This window comes from Crassostrea angulata, chromosome 9, assembly GCF_025612915.1.
Source record: "Crassostrea angulata isolate pt1a10 chromosome 9, ASM2561291v2, whole genome shotgun sequence".
Taxonomy (NCBI): domain Eukaryota; kingdom Metazoa; phylum Mollusca; class Bivalvia; order Ostreida; family Ostreidae; genus Magallana; species Magallana angulata.
This window is the reverse complement of record NC_069119.1, coordinates 28,477,629-28,488,412: the sequence shown is the minus strand read 5'-3', so window position 1 is coordinate 28,488,412 and position 10,784 is coordinate 28,477,629. Positions and strand designations below refer to the sequence as shown.

Here is a 10,784-nt window from a genome sequence, read left to right as displayed (position 1 = left end):
CTCTCTCTCTCTCTCTCTCTCTCTCTCTCTCAAATTAACAACGTAAATGAATTTGATTGCAAAATAAAATAAAACAAACCTATTTTTCAGTAAATTTTCATTATTCATTATTCATAGCTTATAAGATTTGTTATAATTTATTTATTTATTTATAAGTAGAACAATAGTTTAATCCCAGATACAATGTTGTTGATTAATAAAGATTGTAATATATATGTTCATTGCACTGTATCTCCTCTTTTAGATTGATTGTAACGTCAGTACATCCCCTTTTTTAGCAGTAGACATTTTTTCTTAAACTTACATATAATCAAAGTACTGAAGAACTGACGGGAGTTGATTTTGTCGATGTTTATTTATTTTAAAATCAATGATATGTTTTTTTGCATGACAAGTACACGTATACGTAGTTTCTAATTTGAATTACGCATATTTTTATATTATGAATTTTTGAACTTTTTCGACTAGAATGTCGAGAAACTTCCATATGAATCATGTAAAATAATATTTAAAGATAAAATTAATTCAATCAAAGTATGTATCAGTGGTAGAAATATTTCTCGAAAATTGTATGGATCCAAGCAATATTGATCTATAAGCCTCGTTCAACTAAACGCTCGGCTGACACCGTAAATCTCCGACAAGGGTTTACGGAGACAGCCGAGCGTCGAGTTGAACGAGACTATATTGAACTCTGGCGTAGAAATACATACGACTACAAAAAATATTTAAATTCTTCGTACCATTTAAAATCTGACTATTTTTAAGGTATTTGTAAATAAGTTTCCTTGAAAAACAATGCTTAAGCATACATCACATCGAATTCATCAATTATTTTCAAGAACTAAGTCTTGTCAGGAGCAATGATTTGTGCTGAGGTCGAAACACTGTTTCACTTTCGGTTTGTCCGAGTGACTGCATAGGAGAGTTGATTAAAAATCAACTCCCAAAAATTAACTCATCATAGAGCCCACCCCCCCCCCCCCCCTGTTAAAAAAACCCATTTTGACTTACAATTCATTGTACCAATGGTTTCCAACCCCAAGTTATCGCGAGAATCGATGTAAATTTTCTGAGAAGCAATCTTAAGAACATCATACATTTTAAGTAAATAAAACGGTATACTTCGCGTACTTTTATTTCTCATGGGACTTTTAAAGAGTCTGAGTCGACACCAACGTGAACTTTGACGTCACAATAAGGGAAAATTACTCTAACCGAAGTTATTGTAAATCTGCTGAAATTTTCAAAAATCCTCTCAAAATCTTGCAAAGCTAAAGAATGAGGACATTTCTCCAGATATAGGAAACAGTTGTAACTTGCACTCAATTGGATGAATGCTCGTGAGGTTTGAAACCATTGGTACTATGAATTGTGGGCCAACATTTACTGACGCCGAAAAAATCTTTCGGATCAATGTGTAAACCTTTGTGACGTCACTCGATTATTTTTGATTGAGAGTGTACTGAGGTGAACTTTAGACGTAACTCACTGTATGTCGTATACATCATGTGTGACATTAAAAAAATTGCCATGATTACAGGGAACTACTTGTCCGATTTACTGACGCCAAAAAATCCGTTGAATGAATGTGCAACTAGTCCGAATTTTCTATTCACACACGCCTTGCCGGTGGAGCTCGCCTCGCGCCGGCGCTGCGCGTTGGCGAGCTGCGCTCGCTATAAATTATTACGCGTTACTGGTATTTTACATACAGTGTGTCTGAGTGCAACAATCAAAACGGTTTGCCCAAGGAAGAGAACGTGGGGGCAAACCTAATTCCATTAACCGTTTACTGTCTGGAAAATGCTAGTCACAGGTTCTGCCAGAATCATGCCTGGAACATGCATTATGTATATAACTAAGTGAATCTGCTTCAAAACATGTTCATTCTTCGAGGAATAATACTATATCATATGAATCTATTACGCATTCCAAATTGGAGCTTGACCGATGACTCTAATATCCAAGGGGATTCACATTATCAATAATGAATTCAATATAACCATAATCTAAACAAAAAAACAAAGTTCAATAAAACGATTCACAACGACCAGAATGCGTTCTAGATAATGTAATAGTGGCAGTTCATTCTAACATTCTCCGATGCATCACCCCAGCTAGTTTGGATCAGATGCATGGGGTGCGCGCTCCACATATTCTCCGATGCATCACCCCTGGGAGTTTGGTTCAGATGGGGTCTACATGATTTGAAATGAGACCTGGCTTTTCATCATAACTCAACTCTGTTCTCACATCAACTATTTACAGAAAATTAAGGAATATGAGATGGATACTGTAACCTGAGGCTGCATCTTGGCTGGGGGAAAGTTGGTAACCTGTAACGTCCATTCCTAAGAAAAATTCAGGACACGCACACAACATCCTCAAAATACACATAAGTGCGGGATGTTGAACTTTTATTCTACGTTATAAAAAGTACTTTTACACAATAAGACATCTGAACATGATCTATCATTTAAGATGATTAGATAAGTACGTCTTTTTAATACTGCAATTGGATGTGGTAAGTATCGACAACGCCAAGAATATACTGAGTTTGTAACTATTTTGAACATTAAAGTTTATTTTGTTCTGCATACTATTAGTTTTTGAATTATGCGAGCATCTTCTTGATAATTAAAGACAGATTGAAAAAGATGAATCGTTCATTATAAAATTGATTTCACTATTTACCACTTGCTCTCACATTGTAAAATTGTAAAAATTGCCTACATCAGCTAATCTAACAAATATCAATTAAATCAATCTTAGCCGGCTGTATTACATTAAAAACCCACATTGCGTGGTCATGTAAAATTAAAGATATCAATACAATCTTAAATTAAAATCAAAGATATTTTCATTGATCAAGTTCACTCCTTTGTATATAAACGATTATTCATTTATATCAATATACACCTACTGGGTTTGGCTATCAATATAAAGTACGAACTGACAATAACTTCAACACAACTGCTTATTTCTGTTGAAGAAACGGTAAGATATTTAATTTTCCTGATATTGTAATTTATAATTATTTCCTATACAGTATTGAATCTGCTGGTTTTCCTTTTCATTGACTCTAATTTTTGATATACATTTCAATATATTACAATCTACAATGTGTTTTTATTAATTGGTAATTTTTTTACTATGCATTACTGCATTAATGCAAGCATTGTACCAATTGTTTGTTCTAGTCATGAAAAGACATATTTCACTGAACAATGTGCTCTTTACGTGAAAAATAGCTTTAATCTTTCGCAGAGGATGTAATATCGTCATTTTCGTCGGCAGTATAAATCAACGAAATTAAATCCATGAAATCCAAATTTTTAACCCAAGTACTAATAAAGGAAAATTTAACCCAACGAAAATATGTGCTTATACAGTAATTCTCATTTCAGATAACTGTATCAGAAGATGACGATGATAATGGTACGAGGTATTCTTTTTGCCGTCCTACTGGTAGCTAGTCTTGTCGTGATGAGCCAGTCGCTTCCTACTGAAATCCCGACAGAACTTCCCTCTCCAACAACCCCGAGTCTTGCACCGTGTAGAATTTTCCAAATTCTCAAGTATGACTTTTATTAAGCAATAAAGAATCATTCTTTTTTTATTATAAGGTGATCAAAAGCACGTTTATAGTTATCAAATCCAAGAAAGCTCGAATGTCGTGATCACTCCAAACCATATATGATCACCTATTTATAAGCATAGAATAATTTCTATATATAATATTTAGCAATAAACGAATATATACTACATAATGTTACCACTGACAAAGACAATAGACCATGTATACATTTAAGGACTGATTTCAATGGCTACAAAATTTATTAAAGTATTAACTAGATTAAGAAGTTTACTCTTTATTATCAGCAAAGCAGATTTTGAGTAGCGAAAGCTGCTCCATCTGAATCGAACGCTGAGTATAAATTGGAATATATATATATATATATATATATATATATATATATATATATATATATATATATATATATATATATATATATATATATATATATATATATATATATATAATTAATTGCGTATAATTTAATCTTCTGCTCTTGATTATAGTAAAAAACGTACACTTGACTTTTATATGAAATTAATTTGTACGAATTCTAACGCAGCATCTGCAGATTAAGACGTTTATGTGACATCTGCAGCATTTTATAATATGCAATATCATTAAGTTTTTTCAGATATTTAGGAAAAAGTTGAGATTGAAATATTGTAAAGACAACTGACACATTAAGTTTAAACATTTCTCGGTTCTCAAAGCGAATTTTATTTCATGCACTTTTCATGCACTTCAAAGGGTTGAAATACCGTTAATCACATAATCGCGGACGGTAAGATCCCTGTGAACAAACAACACAAAACAAAACTGTGTTTACATTTAACAGATTTCAGAATTACAGAACCTGTTGTCAATATTTATCCTTCTACACTGTATGTATAATTATATATATTTACAAATATTTTCTATCAATAGAAAAACCAAACACTGGCTATTTGGAGCTTGTATTTTGCTTACTAACATGTCACTGGCGTCGGAAGCAAATTGAAAGTGGGGGGGGGGGGCTAGACTAATCCTCAGAAATATTGAGAAAAAAGTAATTCCCAAAATTATGGAAATCCTGGGGGGGGGGGGGAACTAGTATCCTTCTAAACCCAACTTCTCAATCTTTCAAGGTTAATTTAGGAACAATTATCTTTCCTATGAGAAAAAGTGGGGGGGGGGGGGCTGAACCCTCTATCATGCTATGTTTCTAATGGTTAGGTATAACTCTGCAAAAAAAGTGGGGGGGGCTAAGCCCCCCCTAGCCCCCCCGGTTCCGACGCCTATGCATGTAGAATAATGACATAAATACTCATTGTGTGTACCGGTCTTCTATTAACATATAAATGACTAGCAACATCAACAAATATACATAACATAGTAATATCTGGAAATAAATTGGCTGGGCTAAAAGTTAATTCAAACCAAAAGTACACATTGACTAGTTGATTCAAAAAGTCACCAAATAGCCCTGTCAATGATAAAGTTAAACATTTAAAAACTAACCAATACTAAAATAGAGCAAAAAAGGTGGTGTATCAAAAGGGGCGTAAAGCAATGAAACATGCTTTAAGCTAAACTGGTAGATTTAGCATGTAAATTGCTGCGACACCAAAAAATGTATAATTATTTGCATGTAAAGTATCAAATATCCAAATTTATTGTTTTAGGTTCCTTCTTCCAGACCGATGTAAAGGTTTCACTCTCACTAGGCCTCCTACTCCGGAGCCAACACCGATTGTTTAACTATAATATATTCATAGGCATTCGGCATTCATGTTAATTATTGGTTTCTTGATGAAATGATTGGTTTTAAAACTTAAAGATATATCATGTTTCATGTTTCAATTAAACAATGGATGACCTTTTCTTATTTTTTTTATTCTTTTGTTTACACCATTACACCAAACAAGATATCAAGTATAGATGTGTCATTGTGTTAACCCTAGCATTCTGAATATTTTTAATTATTGTGTAAAGTAACTTTTTTGGACTTCGTGCTAATTGCTACAAAAAAGTTTCCTCTATTTCGACAACATTTTAAATTCTGCACAGCCTTTATATTACCTAAAGCACAGCCAGAGATGGACAGGTAAATTTAAATTTCTTTTTTTTATGTTTATTGATACTGTATCTTTTTTTTTTAACTTATTTTATGTACATGCTGCTAAATATTTTGAACTTCTCAATAGCTTTTTGATAACTGATTTCCTTACATCAATAATACATTTATAATGTTGAAGGAACATGGTCATGATTTGGTCAAAATTTATTTTTCCGTTTTAATGTTAACAATATAATTAATAGTAAGGCATTTCTGAAGTCAACCAAATTTTGTTTGCCAGTTGTCGAGTTAATTATCAACAATGTGCCATGCGCACATTTATTGTTATGTTTACAAAGCTCTGTCCATGTTTTCTTTTGTTTACATTTTAAGTTTCTAGATTTTGGACCAAAACAAATAAGGCAATTACTCAAAACTGTTAATTCATGCTCAAAGGAATTAAGAGATTCTAAAATGCTCTTTACTGGTAAATTGAATCAATGTTAACAAAAACAAGGCACAAGCCTTATTAACATAACAAACAAATGTAAGCTCTGTAGCTTACTTATAACTCTACGACTGACTCTCAAACTTTGATTGATCATAAGAAATGCATTACTTAAGCATTTTAAATAATATATAGAAAAAAGTAAAATTTGAATTTAATCATGATTATGCCCCTTCAGTCCTTCATTGTGTTATTTCATTGTTCACTATATATTTTAAATTGTAAAATATCTTCAGTTAGAAAAAGACCTTCGGAGCTGATACACGCCAAACCCACGTTATAAAAGTTTATTCCACGCAAAATCTAGATAAAAGCTGAATAAAAAAACTAAAACGCGTATTGGTTTGTTGGAGGTATCTTGAGGCTTGGTCCACCAACAAATTAATGAACTAAGGATTGGCCCAGTATATGTCCTACACTAGGTATACGGGAGAGACCACAGTACATGTGGTATGAGTTTCTTTTGACAATTATTTTCAATTTGTGTCCACTCCTTATATAAAACATCAACATGTTTTATACCCCTGTAGCTTTGAAACAATCTTATATTACTTATGTCCATTGCCAATTTCTGAAGAGCAAACATATGAATTATATAAGAAATTAGCAGTCGCCAGATAATCGAGAACAAAAAAAAACCTTGCAATAATGTATGTAATCGAAGAAAACGTGATAACAGATCGTGGTTATTTAACTGTGTTAAAAGACTTTTAAAATGGCTGTTTTCTAATGGAGCACAGATTAGCAATGAATTTCCCTACACAAGAAGAAGAAATAATTTCCATACTAACTAGCTTCTAAACGTGCAGCATACTAACAGTGAAATGTTTTATAAAATTACCTGTTGCGTAACGGTTAATATTCTCAAACACCCCTCACAAATTCGAATGTTTTAGCATGATTTTTCTTTTGGATGAAAAATAAAATGTATGATCAATAATATACATCCTATCATATTTTTTTTTATCAAATTGAATGTATAATATATTCTTCATAATATAATAAGAAAAAAATAACAGCTTTAGGGAGTAAAAAAATAAATATGCATTTATCATATGTTGGAAAAATCCAAATAATTTACAAACTGTTTGTAGGGATTAAATTCTATTTGATTCGATGGTTACTTATTTTGTAAAATCTAAAAAGGAAATTCTTACTAATAGTTTTCCTGGAAAAGTGCTTAGTTTATGACACACCCATTGTTGTCATGACACGTTAAAAATATAGATATCACAAAAGTTTTCAAACGAAAATCCACCAGTAATAAACTTTACACTTAAAGTCAAGGACTTAAAGAATGAAACCATTCTCTAGCACTCGAACATTCTTGTACCACTCCGCCAAGTGCTGCATTAACTAATTGTCCGGATGTAGCGACAACAATGCGGTTATTTCGTTATGCCAGGCAATAGTTGAGTGTTCACACTAGCTTGGATTATTATCAAATCATGCTCTTGTGATCTAGCCACTGACGCTAGTTATAGAATTATCTATATGATTTTAATACTGTGCAATGATTTGAACAGGTCATTTTCTGGACACGGCCGTTTTATTGTATGGTACATGTATTATGTTCATGATTCACTGCAATAAAGGGCTCGGCGATTTTCAACTGTACATGAAATACAAGGAATGAAATTAATACCTGCATGTTTATTGTGGTAAGATGTCGACGGAGTTATTTCAAGGTTTGCAACCTGTCGGCCTCGGGATCAGGATCTCAAAAAATATAAGCACAGAATGTAGGCGCTTTTAACCGAGATGTGTTTCATTCTGTTATGATGCAACCGCTTAGGAGATTTTATCAGTTATATAACGAATATTTTCCCCGTTACCTCCCTAATCAATTATATCATTGCTGTGCTGCAATTTACATTCAAAGAAAAATGTGAGGTTCTCGAGAAAACAGGAACATGGATCGAAATTGTTCTCAAATTCAAGGATATATTTCCCTTACGATTCCTGTCCACATGGAAGTTGAATCTCCACCTATGAGAGTTATGATACCTGTCCTGACAGTATTTGGAATCTTTGGTAATATCGTGGCTTTCGTTAAAATTGTATCGGACAAACGTTTACACACGCATACTTACTTTGCCGTGGCCGCGCTCATCATGAGTGACTTGATCAGTGTTGGTTTGTATGGCATGCATGTCCTCGTCTATCTGTCATTTGAAGTAAAAGAAGAGCTATTTGAAAAATTCTTCATGTCAGCAACTTTTGGATCTACGCATGCATCGGCGGCCCATGTGGTATTTTTGGTTGGCCTTCGGTACTATTGTGTTGTAAAACCTATTCATTATGAAACATTATCAAAAAGAATATTATTGAAGATTTCATGTATCCTTTGGGTATTGAGTGTGTGTTTTGCCATTGTTTACTATATTCTTCGCTTTCACTCGGATCTGGACGTTCTACCCACCGTTCTGTTGTTTCGAGGATACTTACTGTTTCTACCAAGTTGCTTCATCATCTATTTCCATCTAAAGAAAATCATGGTTATCAGGAGTGTTTCATTTTCCCGAAAGCTTCGGACTAGTGGAGGATCGGAGAGGGTGTTACGTGCAAGATCACAGATTATAGTGATGTCAAGAATGGTGTCAGTCATCTTGACAGTCTTCACGATGTCGGCGGCCCTCTATCCGATTTCTTTCTGTTTGATTTATTTCGGTGTTTGTTGCTCGGAGTACGAGTGCAGGGGTTTGTTATTGATGGCTCGGATGGCTTGGATTTTAAAGTTTTCTATTAACCCATTCATTTATCTGCTGTTCTCTGAAGTTGTATACTCACGTGTGAAAAAGTATCTCACAAAAGGTTTTACGACCCTATGTGAAATATGTTGACAAAAAGGGATCTGTTCTGCAGTTCAATGAAATGTGTATTTTAGTGACTTTGACATTTTCGTTGAACAAACGTAACGAAAACAATTTTTTTAAAATTCTCGTTATCATTGTTGTGTTTGGGAAATTAATTCAACAAATACAATAAGTATAATATGTTTGTTTCGTTTCTTTTTTTTAGTTTATTTATTTTTTTTTATTTTTTTATTTTTTTTTTTACATTTTTCGAATGATTAAGTTCAGGAAGATTAACTTTCTGATTAAGAAAAACCAATGATTTTTACCTCTAGCATAAAAACCATCTGCGCTTTGAATGTAATTTTTCACCAATAAATCCTAGGTATGATAATGATATGCAGACAATTTTTTTTAATGATGCTTCACCCCAGTCAAGTTGTTTATACTCATTTAACATATCTCATCCCTTTCAAATCTCTTTTTTTTCATCTTTGATCTTTATAGCTTTATTTCTGATTCTTATTCAGAGTCTCTGAAGTTGTCCTGCAATATTTGTATTTGTAAAGCTGTAATGTCAAGAGAATGTTGATGTATGACATAAATACATAAACATTTCCATAATTATGCTAAATTTTTAGTTGATAAAGTAAAATTGATAGATACAGTATTTGAAACAGAAAACCTATATCAATCAAACTTTTTAAATATATCGGTAAACACCTTAAATAGGTTATGGTTGGCACTGGTGAGATAACTTAATTTAAATTATCAAATCCTGGGTCTAAATTGAGATTGTTGTACCTTTAGGCTTCTCATGAAAAAGAAACTCAATATTGCACAACGGTAAAGAGCTGGAACCTGTTATATCAATTAAAACCCACATTTCTTTGTAATTTGTATTTTAATTTTTATAGAGACTGGTAACTTTAAATTAAATTAAGAAAACTACAGTAACCCTGTGAGTACAACAGTCGTCAATATATCAACTTGTCAAATGATAGTCTATAAATATTAACTATTTAGAATTGTAAATAGATTTTTGATTACTTGCATTTATTCGTGCTTTAGGCTTACAGTATGTCTTGCACGTTAAAAAAAAAGAAAAAGAAAAAAAAGAAAGAAAAAAGCCTCAGGGTCGTGTTCGAATTCCGGAAAAACGACCACGGTGCACGTCTAACACGAGTTTAGACAACACACTGTCTTACTTATTCAACTTTGATAAACACATGGCCATTGGTCGTAAGATCACGTCTCAAAGAATTTTCCTAAGTTTATGCCTAACTTTACTAAGAATATTCAAGAAATTAACAAAATGCATATTTCTTTTAAGTGACTTAGTTATCCAATTGCGACTAATATCTACGACTATTGTATATTGCTCTCAATAAGTTCGAATTATGTTTTGTAAGCAAGCTATTTTGTCTTTAAAAAGGAACATGCGCTAATAATCGAAATCATTACTCCCGTTTAATATACATATAATGGTATAATGATGGCTGTTTTCATTGGCCATGCAATACTATAAACATCGATCAAGCAGCTTGGGGTATTGAGAAATAAGGTTTATTGCCATTAATAATAATAATAATAAAAATAATAATAATACAGTGTTATAAATATAATAAGATTAGTTTTCATAAAATCTTTATCTAACAAGAAATGCAAAGTATTATAGAAATTTAAGAAATAAGTTTAATAATATTTCTATTGATTGCGTAGCGCATCGATGAAAAAGTGTTCCGGTCAGGTTTTTCCTTTGATATGAACAATTATTAAATTTATTTCTTATCATTTGATAAAACATTTTCAAATCATAAAATGTGAGATGTCGTTGATCAAAAATGTTTGTAATGAAAATGA

The 10,784-nt window shown here is 32.5% G+C and overlaps 1 long non-coding RNA gene across 1 annotated transcript; it reads left to right on the top strand.

Moving 5' to 3' along the window:
• Positions 1–2,933: 2,933 nt before the first annotated feature.
• On the top strand, positions 2,934–5,427 carry LOC128162724 (uncharacterized). Its single transcript, XR_008240701.1, has 3 exons — positions 2,934–3,000; positions 3,411–3,581; positions 5,245–5,427. It is a non-coding gene; the product is annotated as an uncharacterized LOC128162724 (long non-coding RNA).
• Positions 5,428–10,784: the final 5,357 nt, after the last annotated feature.